The following is an 18,438-nucleotide window of genomic DNA, read 5'->3' on the forward strand; positions in this document are numbered from 1 at the left end:
TCAGCATTAAAGGTTCCCCGAGCGGATCTGTGGTGGTACTGTGGAGGCAAAATATTGAGACCCACCCTACCTCCGGATTGGGGAGGGATATGTGCAATTGTACAATTGGCAATTCCATTTACCCTGGCATTTGAGAAGGAAAAGATAGTAGGGAAAATGGAAGGGGGTGGTGGTTTCTATCCTTACTTCCCTGATAGTAGTAGTCGGGGTATTGGTGGCCATTGGCTGTTGTATCATATTCTGTATACGAGGGCTCACTCAAAGACTGATTGAAACAGCCTTGACGAAACAGATGCCCCTAAGAGGGAATCAGACAGAGGAACTTTATCAACTAAATAATGAGGAGATGAATGAAACCAAGATGGATGAAATCTCTGGAATGATGCTTGCGAATTTCGGGAACGATGTTTAAAAAAAATGCAGAAGATAACCAATGGTATTTAAAAAGAAAAAGGGGAAATTGTGGGATATAGGTGAATTAATGTTATTTCTGCAATTATAAGTTCTGATACAGAGTAAATGAATTCACATCAGTGTGCAATTGTTTCGGCCAAGAGCTGAGATAACAAGAAAGGGGACTATATAGAGGAAATATATAATCCGTTAAAAATGATATGTCAGCATGAGACGTGATTACAAAACAATGGTAGAAATACAGGCACTAGATAAAATGCTGTGAAGAGAGGCCTGTATAAACAGTAGGTTTCCCACTTGTACAGAGACACAGGAACAAACCCCAATTAAAAGGGCTTAGTGATAAGATGCTGTGAGGGGCAGCGCAGATGGAGGGAGTAGATAATGGTAAGCAAAGGATGGGATGACGTCAAACGACCTTATGGGGCCAGAGATAGGCATTTGTCATGGACAAGGCCGGATAAACAGAAGTTGTGGGATCAGTCTTAGGGAAATGAGTGACATAAGCGGGGGGGGGGGGCAAACAATGAAATAAGAAAAAATATGTAGGGACTCAAATTATATAAATATCGAGCGTTTGTCGAATTCGGTGTGTGTTTTGTCCCTGTCTTGTGACATCACACCCACTTGCAAGTGTAAAATAAATGACACTACTGTTTCAGATTTTTGTCTCGGACTGAAATTATTGAAGTGAGTGAGCTTTGTTTCTCACACCTAGAAACTTGGAAAAAAATTGTCTTCAATTTTAAAAAAAAACACTGTGCTTGTTAATTCACGCCATCTGTTGTTATAAACCTAACAGGTCTTATTAAAGGAGTTGCGCTGCAATATTCATTTCACAACCTATCATTTTCACAGTGGTGTGCCTCTCAGTTGTGAGTTTAATTGTTAACTCCAGGTGCTTACAGTTTTGATGTGGAACTAGGAATACAAATGTTTCTTTATATTTGTGATATTTAAATGAATTTAAATGTTGTAAATAGGGTTTTATCGATAGCAGTGTGTTATTTAAATGGTGAATTCATCAACATTCACTTGGAACTTTATTTTATTTCGTCACCATATAGGTCCTAAGGCTTGCCTATGGTGGATACTGAGTGAGTTGTTAGGGAGAATGTAAGCACAAGGTAGGGGTGGGTGGGAGGCATGGGTTGGCAAAAGATGGCACTTGGCATGGGAGCCATAAAGGCTCTTGGAGGCAAGGGATTGGCAAGGAAGGTCTGGGAGGCCATGCGGGATCAGTGACAGCACTCATGGAAGAGTGTATTTGAGGTGGTGGGGTTTGGCAGGGAACAAGAGAGATTTTTTCTTTAACATCTGCGGGAAAGTCCCAGATCACCGAGGTGGGCTTCTTCAACAGCCTACCTCCACACCTCACAGCCTCTGTGTGTCTATCTCTTTCTGAAGACCAGTTAATACCATCATTGACCCCCTAACAAAAGTCTGGCCTTTTCAGAGCACTCTCTCCCAGTGTGGAGCTGGTTATTTTCTCAATTCTGCACTCTTGAGTCATAAGTAAAAGTTCAGGCCAAATTATTGCCTTGGAAGTTAAATATGTACTGGCAAATTTGATAACAATCAACCAATGATATATTACCTGACTTACAGATATGTTCCCAAGCACTGCCATTTTTGGCAGTACCCCAAGATCAGGGTTTAATGGATGGGTGCACACAACTCCATTCCTCGCACCAGAACCTCAGAGTTAAGGAGATTTCAATTCTCTTTGCCTGAAGGCAATGCCGGTCTGTTTATGAATCACTGCAAAAATTGGTCTGTCCCTAAAAAAAGGTCAGAGGTCACATGACACCAGGTTATAGTCCAACAGGTTTATTGGAAATCACAAGCTTTCTGAGCACTGGTCCTTCATCAGGTGACATCTGACCTTGTCCATCCCAGTCCAACAAAGGCACCTCTACATCCTGAAAAAGGAAGCCAGTGAAGGGGCTTTATCAACTTGACTTGAAAGCAAAATTCTTCTCATTCTGCCAGAGCACATCAACAACAACATCTTGAATTTAGGTAGTGCGCTTAATGCAGTGGAAGATGGCAAGGTCCATCCAGTGAGACAAAGAGACAATTAACATTGAATCAAAGAGGATGTTATTGGTGCAGGGGATCAAACATTGAGTCAGATGTTAGGTTTTACAGAATGCCTTAAAATGAGAGGTGGTAAAAGGGAGGTGTTCAAGGAGAGAATTCCAGAATATAGCATCGAGGCAGCTGCAGCCTAAGCTATCTAAAGTGAAGTGAAAAAAATTGGAGATGAGTAAGATGCAAGAATTGGAGAGTTCCTGGAAGATAGTAGGGCTGGAGATGTTGGCAGAGATAGAGAAAGGTACAAGTCAATGGACAGATTTGTATACAAGGACAACAGTTTTCTTAATCGATTCACAAGATGAGGGTGTCACTGGCTAGGCCAGCATTTATTGTCCATCTGTAATTGACCAGTTAAGAGTCATCCACATTGCGATGGGTCTGGTGTCACATGCAGGCCAGACCAGGTAAGGATGGCAGTTTCCTTCCCTAAAGGGCATTAGTAAACCGGATGGGTTTTTCCCAACAATTGGCAATAGCTTCACTGTCAGCAGGAGACTCTCAATTCCAGATGTTATTGAATTCCAATTGCACCATCTGCCATGGCGGGATTCGAACCTGAACACAGAATAATACTTGGGTTGCTTGATTTAACAAAGCAGCGATAATACCACTAGGCCGGTGCCTCCCCCAAATCTGAGCCATCTTTGGATCAGAATCAGTAAAGAAGTATTCAAATATTATTTCACATTAAAATAAAATCTGCACGTTCTCTATCTGAAGTTGAGCAAACACAGTCAGCAAAACAGTGGTTTCTCACTCCTGCTTCTGTTGCAGTGAGAACTGGGACACTAACTGAATAATAGACATCACCAGGAATATGTGACAATCACTCGGAACTCCAACTCAGATTAATGGGAATAAAGAGTAGCTTGGAGTTGTCTGGTCTGGTGATTGGTGTAATGATCCCAACTGATATTATGACTAGTTTTAACAATAGAACAGAAGATTATCAAACAGAAAAAAAAACTAGAATTAATGGGAATCAAGCAAAACGTTCTCTGCTGGCTTGAGTCATATAGAGTGTAAAAGAAGATGGCTGAGTTTGTTGGAGATCAGTCCTCTCCGTTCAGGGACATCTCTGCAGTGTACAAGGCCCAGCCATCATTGATGATCTTCCCTTCATCATTAGCTCAGAATTAGATTAGATTAGATTCCCTACAGCATGGAAACAGGCCATTTGGTCCAATAAGTCCACACTGACCATTCAAAGAGCAACTAACCAGACCCATTTCCCTCTGACTAATGCACCTAATATTATGGGCAATTTAGCATGGCCAATTCACCTAATCTGCACATCTTTGGACTGTGGAAGCACCTGGAGGAAACCCACACAGACACGGAATGTGCAAACTCCATACAGACAGTCATCTGAGGTTGGAATAAAACGCAGGTCCCTAGCGGTGTGAGGCAATAGTACTAACCACGATGCACCGTGCTGCTCTGAAAATGAGGATGTTTTCTGATGACTGCACAGTGCACAGCCATTCATTACTCCTCAGGTTCTGAAGCAGTCTTTGTCCATATACAGTTAGACCTGGACAACCTTTTGGCTTGGGCTTATAAGCAGGAAGTGTCATTCATTCCACACAGAGTCAGAGATGTACAGCACAGAAACAGACCCTTTGGTCCAACTCGTCCATGCCGACCAGAAATTCGAAACTAATCTAGTTCCATTTGCCAGTACTTGGCCCATATCTTTCTAAACCCTTGCTGTTCATATATCCATCCAGATGCCTTAAAATGTGGCAATTGTACCAGCCTCCACCACTTCCTCTGGCAGCTCATTCCATACATGCACCACCCACTGCATGAAAAGTAACCCCTCAGGTCCCTTTTAAAATTTTCCCATCTCACTCGAAATCCATGTTCTCTAGTTCTGGACTCCCCCACCCCAGGGAAAAGACCTTGTCTATTTACCTATCCATGCTCCTCATAATTTTATAAACCTTTATCAGGTCATCCCTCAGCCTCCGACGCTCCAGGGAAAACAGCTTCAGCCTATTCAGCCTCTCTTTATAGCTCAAACCTTATAAATCTTTTCTGAACCCTTTCAAGTTTCACAACATCCTTCCAATAGGAGGGAGACCGGAATTGCACCCAAATGTCACAAGTGGCCTAACCAATGTCCCATACAGCCGCAACATGACCTCCTAACTCCTACACTCGATGCTCTGACCAATACAGGAAAGCATACATGTGCCAGGCAATGGTCATCTTCACAAAGTAAGAATTGAGCCATTGCCACTTGACATCCAACAGAATCATCATCACTATATCTTCTATTTTCAACATCCTCAGAATTGCTATTGACCAGAAATTGAACCTGACTCATCATATAAATACAAGAGCAGGTCAGAGGCTAGAAATCCTACAGTGAATAACTCACCTCCTGACTCCCCAAAACTTGTTTACCATCTCCAAATCAAGAGTGTGAGTGCTCCTCTCTTGCCTAGGTGAGTGCAGCTCCAGCAACACTGAAGAAGGTTCAAGAAAGTTAAATGTTTGGAAGAGCATAGTTTTACAACACAGTGGTGAACTCTTCTGTTATTTAAAACAAACACCCAGAAAGCTCACCTCGCCTTATAACCTGTTAAAACATGAGTGATAGAGAACTCCCAAATTCTACTATTTAAAGAAAATAATATCAATGTATTCTTTAATTCTGAAAGTGAGCATTCAACAACAACTATTCAGAACTCTAAGCCCCCCTTTCTCTTAACTGCTAATTACCTGTCTCCAACTCCTCAACAATATACCGTTCCAATAAAACACTTATTAAAATTACATCAACTTAATTTCAAAAACCACACAGCAACTGCCATCTTCAGTGTCTGTCTTCTTCCAGCTGAAGATCACCCTGAGTTGTCTTTCTTTTCCTGTGAAGTAGATTCACATGACAAGGTACATTTGATTGAGACTGTTTCAATGTCTCAGATCTCAGAATCTTGTTCTCTCATTCTCAATAATGGTTGCTCTGATTTTTAAAATGCCTGCCTTTTTTTATGTCCCCAATATCAGATCGTCTCATTGGTTTGATGTTGGCAAAACAATAAATTCAAACTCGATTGTGTTTTAGTATCCTGGGGCATAATTGGTTAAATTATGCCCCAGGATACTAAAATTGTTGTCAGAACAGCAACCAACTCAACTATCCATTTCACAGCCAAATGTTGCATATTTTCAATTTTCCAGTACACGCTGAGATTGTTACCTATTCATATCCCACACATGCTTATAAGCTGTCAGTGCAGAACAGCATTCACTCTCTCTTAAAGGTACACACTTCAACTTCATAACAATACAGAAAAGATTTAACGAGTATGATCCAGGAATAAAGGATTACATTTATCTGGATAAGGTGGGTTGTTTTACTTTGACCAGAAAAGGCTAAGAGTCATTCAAAATCATTCTGTGCTTTGATGGAACAAATCAAAATGAACAGCTCCCAACAGCAGAAAGGTTGATAACCAGGACTCAGATGCAGGAGGGGGAGCCAGAGTGTCATGGTTGAGCAGTCAAGGTGCTGGATCAAACTGGACATTTTGTTCACTTTTATTTAATTTCTGCTTTTTACTTAGTATTCTAATTTGGCTGTGGAGTGGTGACTGCACTTTTCATTGTATTCCTGATTATAGAGTCATTATAGAGTTATAGATTCCTGAAGAAGGGCTCATGCCAGAAACATCGATTCTCCTGCTCCTTGGATGCTGCCTGACCTGCTGCGCTTTTCCAGCAACACATTTTCAGCTCTGATCTCCAGCATCTGCAGTCCTCACTTTCTCCTATAGAGTCATACAGCATGAAAAAAGACCCTTCGGTCTAATCAGTCCATGCTGACCATAATCCCAAACTAAACTAGTCCCACCTGCCTGCTACTGGCCCACATCCCTCCAAACCTTTCTTATTTATGAACTTCTCCTTTTAATCACTGTAATTGTACCCACATCCACCACTTTCTCAGGATGCTTTTTCCACAAATGACCCACTCTCTGTTAAAGATTTGCCCCTCATGTCTTTTAAAGTCTCTCTCCTCTCAATTTCAGAATGGGCTGCCTAGTCTTGAAATCTTGAAGACAAGATTTCAATAAAATCTGATCTAATCCAATTTAAGATGTTTGGCCAAGAAACCAGAAGTGACACAAGGAAAGTATTTTTTTTTCACAGTGAGTTGTTGTAATCTGGAATATGCTACTTAACTAGAAAGTGGGGGGAAAAAAATCACTACTTGACCTCAAATGGAAAATTAGATAAATACCACAGGGGGAAATAAATGCATGTTTGGAAAATTAATGGGGAGCGCTGATAATAACATTGCTCTTCTAAAGAGCTGAAAATGTGTTGCTGGAAAAGCGCAGCAGGTCAGGCAGCATCCAAGGAACAGGAGAATCGACGTTTCGGGCATAAGCCCTTCTTCAGGAATGACCCAACACAGAGTTGGTGCAGTTTGTTTTGTCTCTAACCTAGCTTGATGGCCTGAATGGCCTACTTGTATATATTAAAAAAAAGTTATAGTTCTAAAGAGCATGTAGAAGCAGAGGGATGTGGGTGGGTATGTGCACAGCTCATTTAAAGAACAAAGAAAGAACAAAGAAAAATTACAGCCCAGGAACAGGCCTTTCGGCCCTCCAAGCCTGAGCCGATCCAAATGTACTGTCTAAACCTGTCGGTCAATTCCTAAGCATCTGTATCCCTCTGCTCCCCACCTACTCATGCATTTGTCCAGACACATCTTAAATGAATCTACCGTGTCTCTACCACTCTCTACCACCTCTGCTGGGAATTGCGTTCCAGACGCCCACAACCCTCTGTGTGAAGTATTTGCCACGTGTATCCTCCTTAAACTTTCCCCCTCTCACTTGAAAGTGTGACCTCTCATTACTGAATCCTTCACCCTGGGAAAAAGCTTGTCCCTATCCACCCTGTCTATACCCTTCATGATTTTGTAAACCTCAATCAGGTTCCCCCCTCAATCTCCTTTTTTTCTCGTGAAAATAAACCTAACCTACTCAAACTCTCTTCATAGCTAGCACCTTCCATACCAGGCAACATCCTCGTAAACCTTCTCTGCACCCTCTCCAAAGCGTCCACATCCTTTTGGTAATGTGGCGACCAGAACTGTACACAGTATTCTAAATGTGGCTGAACCAATGTCTTGCACAATTTTAACATGACTTGCCAGCTCTTATACTTAATACCCCATGCAATGAAGGTAAGCATACTATATGCCTTCTTGACCACTTCATCCACCTGTGCAGCAACCTTCAGGGTGCAATGCACCTGCACTCCCAGATCTCTCTGCCCATCAACTTTTCCCAAGGTTCTTCCGATCATTGTATAATTCACTCTAGAATTAGTCTTGCCTAAATGCATCACCTCACATTTGTCTGGATTGAAAGCTATCTGCCACTTTTCCGCCCAACTCTCCAGTCTATCTATATCCTCCTGTAGTCTCTGACAGTCCCATATAATGCCTGCTACTCCACCAATCTTTGTGTCATCTGCAAACTTGCCCTCTTCCAGATCATTTATGTATATCACAAACAACAGTGACCCCAACACTGACCCCTGTGGAACACCACTGGTCACCTTTCTCCATTTCGAGGAACTCCCTTCAACTACTATTCTCTGTCTCCTGTTGCTCAACCAGTTCTTTGTCCATCTAGCTAGAACATCCTGCACACCATGTGACTGCACTTTTTCTATTAGTTTACCACGGGGAGCCTTATCAAAGGCCTTACTAAAGTCCATGTATATGACATCAACTTGGTCACTTCCTCGAAGAACTCTATTACGTTGGTAATGCACTACCTCCCCCGCACAAAACCATGTTGCCTATCACTGATAATCCCATTCTTTTCTAAATATAAATAGATCCTATCCCCCAGTACCTTATCCAGCAACATTCCCACCACTGACATCAGGCTCACTGGTCTGATGTTACCTGGAATATCCCTACAACCCTTCTTGTATAGGGGGACAACATTAGCAACCCTCCAGTCCTCCGGCACCTCACCTGTGTTTAAGGATGCTACAATGGTATCTGTCAGGGCCCCAGCTATTTACTCTCTCACCTCCTCAGTAACCTGGGATAGATCCCATCCGGTCCTGGTGATTTGTCCACCTTAATAACCTCTTGCCTACCCAACACATCTTCCCTATGTATGTCAACTTGATCCAGACTAATCAAACTTCTATCTCTAATCTCAACATTCATCATGTTCCTCTCCTCAGTGAACACTGATGCAAAGTAATCATTCAGAATCTCACCCATTCTCTCAGGTTCGACATAGCCTTCCTTCGTTATCCTTTAGTGGACCAATCCTTTCTCTAGTTACCCTCTTCTTTATTATATAAGAATAAAAGGCTTTGAGATTCTCCTTAAGCTATTTCATGACCCCTTTTAGCTTGCTTGATTCCTCATTTCAGACTTGTCCTACTCTTCCGATATTCTTCCAGGGCCCATTCTGTTCTTAGCTGCCTAGACCTGATGTATGCTTCCCTTTTCCTCTTGGCTGGTCGTACAATTTCTCCTGCCATCCACGGTTCACGAATCTTGCTCTTCCTATCCTTTGCCTTCAATGGGACATGCCTATCCTGCACTATCTTTAACCTATCATTGAAAGCCACCCACATCTCAAATGTGGACTTACCTTCAAATAGCTGTGTCCAATCCACGTTTCCAAGCTCCTGCCTAATTTTGATATAATTGGCCTTGGCCCAGTTTAGTACTCTTTAAGGTGGCAGGACATGTGTAGAGAGCAATTAATAAGGCATAGTACTCTCACCTTTATTCAGAGGGGCATGGAATACAAAAGGTGATGTTGAACTTGTGCAAGACAGTTATTAGACCTCAGTCAAAAAGTATGGTACTGGAAAAGAATTCATGCTCGAAACATTGACTCTCCTGCTCCTCAGATGCTGCCTGACCATCTGTGCTTTTCCAGCACCACACTTTTTGACTCTGATCTCCAGCACCTGCAGTCCTCACTTTCTCCTACTTATTAGACCTCAATTGGAGAATTGCGTACAGTTGTGGACGTCACATTATAGGAAGGATGTGAATGAACCAATGGGCATTGGTTCCAAGAATGGTCCCAGGAATGACAAACCTCAGTTATGAGGACAGATTGAAGGAATTGGGAGTATTCTCCTTGGAGAGAAGAAGGGGAATCTGATATAACTTTTCAAAACCGTGAGCAGGATGGATAGAGTCGATAGGGAGAAGGTGTTCCTGCTCCTAAAAGGAATAAGAATGAGATGCCATAGGTTCAAAGTGAAATGCAAATGAAGCAAAGGTGCTGTGAGATAAACATTCTCACACAGTCAGTAGTTATGGTATGGAATACACAGACTGGAAATATAATGGAAGCAGGTTCAATTCAAGTATTTATGACAGCATTGGATAGAAATGGTGTGTATTTGTACTTAATGTTACAAGATGTGCCTTTAAGAAGGATTTGTTCTGTCATGTTTCATTCAAAAGCAAGTTTTGTAAAGCTGGTGCTGAGCTGGCGATTCTGAGCCCAGCTAACTTTGTTTCTAGGTTTGTGAGAAGATTTGTAGCTCGGGTGCTCGATGTTGTGGTTCTGTTCGCCGAGCTGGGAATTTGTGTTGCAGACGTTTCGTCCCCTGTCTGGGTGACGTCCTCAGTGCTTAGGAGCCTCCTGTGAAGCGCTTCTGTGATCTTTCCTCCGGCATTTGTAGTGATTTGAATCTGCCGCTTCCGGTTGTCAGTTCCAGCTGTCCGTTGCAGTGGCCGGTATATTGGGTCCAGGTCGATGTGCTTATTGATTGAATCTGTGGATGAGTGCCATGCTTCTAGGAATTCCCTGGCTGTCCTCTTTTTGGCTTGTCCTATAATAGTAGTGTTGTTCCAGTCGAATTCATGTTGCTTGTCATCTGCGTGTGTGGCTACTAAGGATAGCTGGTCGTGTCGTTTCGTGGCTAGTTGGTGTTCACGGATGCGGATCGTTAGCTGTCTTCCTGTTTGTTCTATGTAGTGTTTTGTGCAGTCCTTGCATGGGATTTTTTTTTGTACCCATGTAGTGTTGGGAGCTAGGCTATCTTCTCAATATGTTTTGAGGGGGCTTGGTCTAGTCTATAACATTATGAACACTCATACATGCTATTGCAATCCCAGACATGACTTTAAAATTTAAAGTCCCACATACATTTTCTGGGCCAACAAGCAGCTGCTTTCCAATATTCTGAACTGTGCTCCAACAAACCAACTTGCAAACAGTCTCCAGAAAGGAACCCAATCAGAATCTTGGGACTGACTGTAATTTTATTTATTTTATAGGCTAATACTGAGATTATATTGTGTGTTAACTGTCCTTGCCTTGCTACTTCCCTCTGTATCATTAAAGCCTGCTCAAAACCAATATTGTTCAAGCAGCTTTACGGTTAATTCTCTTAATTCTACTCCAGTTAAGCTATTCCCTGTTACATAAAGAGCCTTAGGGAGATGTATAACCTTCAGGGTGCACAACCTTGCATGTTACTGTTAAACAGCTTGACTTCCATAGCAATAATAGCTTCATGCTATTCTTCAGTTAATAACTTCCATTAGATTCCAGATGGTGTTGGAATGGAAAGAAAATTGGCATGTAACAGAAATCTTGCAACATTCCACTCAGAACTGAAAGTAGGTTTTGAATGTGTTTTGAATGCTACTTTGTTTGCAGTGCCCATCAGTTCATTCAGGGAATATATCAATCAGATTAATAATAATTTATTGGGTTGAAATTTCCGTTGCTCTAAATTTGTTTCCAGCACCTGTAGAAATTTTCCGACATTTTCGAACAAGCTCATTTTACTCCCAAAATCTGAGGTTCTGAGGAAGGGTCACTGGACCCAAAACATTAACTCCGATTCTTCTCCACAAATGCTGCAGGATCTGCTGAGCTTTTCCAGCAATTTCTGTTTCTCTTTCAGAAGGAAACTACTGGTTAAGGCTTGGGATTCTTTTCAGACAGTGAAGATGCTTATCCAGGAGGGTCAACCATGGTTCATTCTGGAGCGTGACTACTACCACTGAGTCAGAAAGTTGCAATAACCTCACCTCTTGACTCCCCAAAGCCTATCCATTATCAACAGGCACAACTCAGGGGTGTGATGGTATACTTCCCACTTGCCTGGATGAGTGTAGCTCAACAACACTCAGGAAGTTCATCACCTTCAAAAACAAAGCAGCCCGCTTGATCAGCCATCTCAAAGGTTCACTCCCCCCCACCAGCAACATTCAGTTGTTTCAAACAGCAACCTCTATCCTAAAAGACAAGAGCAGCATTTAAATGAGAGCATCACCATCTTAAAATTCTCTTCCAAGTCACTCACCATCTTGAGTTGGAAATATATCATTGTTCCTTCAGTGTCACTTGGTCGAGATCCCTTCCTAACAGTACTATGCATTCTCCTATACCCCAAAGACTGTAGCAGTTCCAAATGACAGCTCACTACCACCTTCTTAAGGGCAATTAGGAGCATGCAATAAATATTGACTTTTCCAGCAATACTCACATCTCGCAAGTAAATATATTCTTTAAAAGTCCATCCTGAGACTAAGGCTGCATCACATGTGTTGAGACTTCCAATGTGGAAAAAACTTTAGCTGTCATCTCTCACATGGGACATTAAACATTTTCAGATAAAACACCCTTGTCATTCTTCCCAAAAATAGCAAAGTTAAAAGACATACAACACCAGGTTATAGTCCAACATGTTTATTTGGAAGCACTAGCTTTCGGAGCCTCACTCCTTCATCAGGTGGTTGCACAACTACCTGATGAAGGAGCAGCGCTCTGAAAGCTAGTGTTTCCAAATAAACCTGTTGGACTATAAACTGGTGTTGTGTGATTTTTAACTTTGTACACCCCAGTCCAACATCGGCACCTCCAAATCAAAAATAGCAAGGGAGTGATCCTTCACAGCTGGAGGCAATCTCATAGAATGCTGTAGAATTCTAACAGGGCTAAACAAGGTAGATGCAGGGAGGATGTTCCCAATGACTCTGGATTCCAGGACCAGGAGGTCACACTTTTAGGATTGAGGTCAGCAGAAATTTCTTCACCCAGTGAGTGGTGACCCTGTGGAATTCTCTGCCACAGGAAACTGTTTGGGGCCATGACATTGAAGGCTTTCAGGAAGAATGTAGATATAGGTTTTCAGATTAAAGGAATCTGAGGATATGGGGAGAAAGTAGGAACAGAGTACTGATTTGGTTAATGATCCATGATCATGTTGGATGGTGGAGGAAGCTCGATGGGCTGAGTGGCCTACTCCTACTCCTATATTCTTATTCTAAATCTTTCTTACATACCTGAAAGGAAATATTTCATTTTTATGCATCTTTCTTGACCTCCACGTGTCCTAAAGTGCTTGACAACCAAAGAAATACATTTTGCAGCATATTTCCTATTGTGATGCTGACAGCATAGATGCAACAAACAAGAATGTAGAAATGACAAGATAATCCGACTTTTTTTTCGACTGTGGGTTGAGCAATAAAGTGACACTAGGAGAGTTCCAGATCCTGGACAGCATTATCTCTCAGATCTGATGCAAAACATTAACAACAATAACAAGAAAGGAATGATTGGAATGCACATTTTGCTGATGCTGATGACATTGTACTCTATTGTATTATCTGGTCATAACATTCACAGAAAACAGCAGCTAATCATGGGAGATTGTCCTGTGAAGGGAAAGAATTTAAGCAGTTCCCTATGCTGAGTCAATACACAACATTTACTTAATATAGAAAGCCAGTTAAGCACCATTTTACAAAAATAGGAACATTCACTCCTAATTCGCTGTACAGTCTGAATGCATAAATTAAAATCCTTTTAAACTGCAGGCTCAGCTTCAATATACAATGAAATCTATTCTACTCTCAAACACAAACAGAAAGTGCTGGAGAAACTCAGCAGGTCTGGCAGCATCTGTGGAGAGAAAACAAAGTCCAGTAAGCCTTCTTTAGAAACCCTCAGGATTCTTGGCTCAAAGCAGAGGCAACTCCAGTTTCTCTGTAATCCCTCATCCCTGGAGCTATTCCAGTAAAACTCTTCTAAATCCTCACTAAAGCCTCTGAAGTAGAAAGCCCAGTGAGAATAAGATCAAACTGTTCTATAGAAGTTCAGCAAAATCTTTTCAGTTTTTCACTCTGTGCTTATACTTATAAAGTCTCTCAAAAGTATGAGATTTTGGAGAAAATTTGTAGCTCAGGTTTTGGATCAGGTTGTAAGTTTACTCGCTGAGCTGGTGGGTTTGTTCTCAGATGTTTCATTACCATGCTAGGCAACATCATCAGTGAGCCTCCAGTGAAGCATTGGTGTTCTGTCCCACTTGCTACTTATGGGTCTTGGTTTGTTGTGGTGGGTGATATCATTTCCGGTTCTGTTTCTGAGAAGTTGGTAAAAGAGATTCAAATCTATGCGTTTGTCAATGGAGTTCCGGTTTGAATGTCAGGCCTCTAGGAATTCCTGCCCTTGCCTTTGTTTAGCTTTTCCCAGGATGTATTGTCCCAGTCGAACTGGTGTAACTCTTCGTCTGTGTCTATGGAAACCAGTGATAGTTGGTCATGTCATTTAGTGGCTAGTTGGTGTTCGTGTATCCTGGTGGTTGGTTTCCTGCCGCTTTGTCCAATGTAATGTTTGGTGCATTCCTCACAGGGTATTTTGTTTATTGAGTTCGTTATGCTGACTGTGGGTATAGGGGTCCTTGAAATTCATCAGTAGTTGTTTCAATGTGGTAGTAAGTTTGTGAGTTAGCATACTAAGACAATTCCTCATGAAGTTAAAGGACCCCATACAACTACAAAATGAACCCATACAACTACAAAATACCCTGCAAGGACTGCACCAAACATTACATTTGACAAACCGACAGGAAACCAGCCACCAGGATACACAAACACCAACTAGCCACCAAAAGACATGGTCAACTATCACTATTATCCATACACACAGATGAAGAAGGACACCAGTTCAGCTGGGACAATACATCCATTCTAGGACAGGCCAAACAGAGACATGCATGGGAACTCCGAAGCCTGGCATTCAAACCAGAAGTCCATTAACAAATGTATAGATTTGACCCTCTTTTACTGACCTCTCAGAAACAGAACTGGGAATGATATCATGCACCACAACAAACCAAGACCCATAAATAGCAAGTGGGACAGTACACCAATGCTTGACTGGAGGCTCACTGATGATGTTACCTAGCATGGTGACGAAACATCTGAAAACAAGCCCACCAGCTCAGCGAGCAAACCAACAACCTCTCAAAAGTGTAGCTTTCAGTATCATACACTTTCCATTCACACATTACACATAATTCATATTCTGCAGTCCGCTCTGCATCTTTGAAACTTAAGCAATATCCAGATAGCAACATCCAAAGACTTGAACTTCACAAATACTGCAAACAGAAACCCCATATACAAATGTGAATATATTGAACTCAGATTGACACATCCACTTAGCACATAGTTACTGGTTTCACTTTCAAGTTTTAAAAAGCCAATTTTTTCTAATAAATGTGCATTAATGTGCTATTGTCATAGAATCCCTCCAGTATGAAAACAGGCCATTTGGCCCAACAGGTCAACACTGAGTCTCTGAAGAGCATCCCACCCAGACTTAGCCCCTTACCACAACCCTGTATTTCCCACAGCTAATTCACCAAGCCTGCACACCATGGGCAACTCAGCATGGCCTATCCACCTGACCTGCACATCTTTGGACTGTGGGAGTAAACCGGAGCAGCTGGAGAAAACCCATGCAGACATGGGGAGTATGTACAAACTTCACACAGAGAGTTGCCAGAGGCTGGAAGGCCTGACAGCAGTAGGGAGCCAGGTTCGATTCCAGCCTGTTTGGAGTTTGCACATTCTCCCTGTGTCTGCATGGGTTTCTTCCAGGTGCTCTGGTTTTCTCCCACAGTCCAGGGTGTGCAGGTGAGGTGGATGGGCCAGGCTGAGTTGTCCATGGTGTGCAGGCTCAGTGAATTAGGCATGGGAAATACAGGGATAGGTTATGGGACTAAGTCTGGGTTGGATGCTCTTTCAAGAGTCGGTGTGCACTTTTTGGGCCAAATGGCCTGCTTCCACACTGTAAGGATTCGATGATTCTAATAGCCGCACAAGTGGGCTTTAACAGAAAATTACATTTTACAGTAAGTGACAAATGTTTTCTCATTTTAAATTAGAATTAACAAGTTATAAATTTCGAACATTGAGCACATCAACCACCATTTGTGCCATGAATTCATTTTATTCCGAATACTATATCCCTTTGAGGAAACAGCCTTTGGGTTTGCCTTTTTACCATTTTTGGAAAAAGATGGCTGCCATTGATCCTCAACTACTTTTCCCCTAAAGCCATTTCCTAGTCTGCTCCAGCCAGCTCTGCCCCCTTTTTTTGTAATTTCCCTTATTTAAGTTTAGCACAGTTGTTTCTGACCAATGTTTCTCCATTCCTAGACGTGAGGGTACAGAGAACACTAAACGGAGAATTCACCACCAAGGTACACAGGAAAGCCACACACACAGACCAAGTCCTGAACTATGAAAGCAACCACCCCAATACACACAAACGAAGTTGCATCAAGACACTATTCAAAAGGGCCACAACACACTGCAGCACACCAGAACTGCAAAAAGAGGAAGAGGAACACCTATACAAGGTATTCGCCAAAAACGGATACCTCGCAATTTCATCAACAGATGCCTAAGGGAAAGACAACGGAACGAGGACATGCCACAACCCAAAGGACTAGCCACACTACCATACATCAAGAACATCTCTGAAATGACAGCCAGACTACTGCGACCACTAGGACTTATAACAGCACACAAACCAACAGCCACTCTCAGACAGCAACTCACCAGAACGAAGGACCCGATACCCAGCATGAGCAAAACTAATGTAGTGTACAAAATCCCATGCAAGGACTGCACAAAACACTATATAGGACAAACAGGAAGACAGCTAACGATCCGCATCCACGAACATCAACTAGCCACGAAACGACATGACCAACTATCCCTAGTAGCCACACACGTAGACGACAAGCAACATGAATTTGACTGGGACAACACTACCATTATAGGGCAAGCGAAACAAAGAACAGCCAGGGAATTCCTCGAAGCTTGGCACTCATCCACAAACTCCATCAACAAACACATCGACCTGGACCCAATATACCGGCCAGTACAGCGGACAGCTGAAACTGACAACCGGAAGCGGCAGGGACAGGCCACTATAAATGCCGGAGGAAACACCACAGAAGCACTTCACAGGAGGCTCCCAAGCACTGAGGATGTCACCTAGACAGGGGACGAAACGTTTGCAACAAAAACTTCCAGCTCGGCGAACAGAAACACAGCAATGCTTCTCATTCTCAAAGTAAATAGCATGTGACACAATTTATAGTCACGGGTTCTGAAGCATTTCTTTACTCTGAGATCATTTATTAAACTTGTCACATTATGAGATTCCAACTAGGTTGACTGCTAGCTATTCCACAATATATTATGGGTGGCACTGTGGCTCAGTCGTAAGCACTGCTGCCTCACAGTACCGGGGTCCCAGGTTCAATTCCAGCCTTGGGCGACTGTCTGTGTAGAGTTTGCACATTCTCCCCATGTCTGTGTGGGTTTCCTCCAGGTGCTCTGGTTTCCTCCCACAGTCCAAAGATGTGCAGGTCAGGTGAATTGGCCATACTGAACTGTTAGATGTCATAGTGTTAGATGCATTAGTCAGAGGGAAATTGGGTCTGGATGGGTTTCTCTTTGGAGGGTCGATGTGGACTGGTTGGGCTGAAGGGCCTGTTCCCACACTGTAGGGAATCTAATCTAATCTATTGTTCTTAGAATAGACTCTGGTGAGTTTTTCCTCGTTGTTACCTCTGCCAATTTGATTTTCCTAATTTATATGAAGATTGAAATCACTATGATTAATGTACTCCCTTTATTATGTCTTGCATTATCACATGATTTATTTTCAGTCCTGCAGAATAGCTGCTGTTAGGGAGCCGATAGTTGCTCCCACAAGTGCCTTCCTCTGCTCATTTTTATTTACCTCCGCCCATATATATTCTATATCTTTAATCAAAGACAATTTATTGTTATCATACTTATTCCAACTTGTACTAACAAAGCCACCCAACACGTGTTCCTTTCTCTTGTCTTTTGAAATGCCACCTTCCCTGAAATATTTAGTTCTCAGCTTTGAACTCCTCGTTACCATTTCTATATAACAGCTACAAGATCATAGAAATCAACCTCCCATTTGTGCCATTAATTCATTTATTTGAGAAAACAGCCATTAAGTTTGTCTTTTTGCCATTTTTTTTTCAATTTTGACCCTATTTGTTACTTTTGTTTGTATCTTCTGTCTCTTGCAATCCCACTCTGGGAACATATCTAAATAGCTGCCCTGGAATTCTGCCACGTCTTTCTCTTTGTAATATTCTGCCAACACCTATCCTCCACCTGGTTACTTTAAAGCCTTCTCTAATACTCTAATTATTCAATTCAGACAGGTTAGTGGTCCCAAAACAATTTAAGTGAAACTCATCCAACCAGTAAAGTTCCATTCTACACCTGTACTGCTATTGCCTCATGAACTGAAACCCATTCCACCCCTGCCAAGCTTTTGAGCCAGACATTTAAATCCTTGACTTTGTTTACTCTATGACAGGTTGTCCAAACGTCAGGCAGTAGAGTGAAAATTATTAACTTGGAGGCACTGCTTTCGAATTTAGTGCCTAAGTGTTGAAATTCTTTCAGCAGAACCTCCTTTCTAGTCTAATCAATGTCATTGGTATCAATGTCCATAACAACCAGTGGATCCCTTGTCCACCTCAATCAAAGTTCTTCTCCAGTCATCAGGAAATTTCCTTAACCCTGGCACTTGA

Source organism: Chiloscyllium plagiosum, unplaced genomic scaffold (genome assembly GCF_037043375.1).
Source record: "Chiloscyllium plagiosum isolate Xiang-an unplaced genomic scaffold, Cpla_swu_hap1 HiC_scaffold_11, whole genome shotgun sequence".
In the NCBI taxonomy this organism is placed as follows: domain Eukaryota; kingdom Metazoa; phylum Chordata; class Chondrichthyes; order Orectolobiformes; family Hemiscylliidae; genus Chiloscyllium; species Chiloscyllium plagiosum.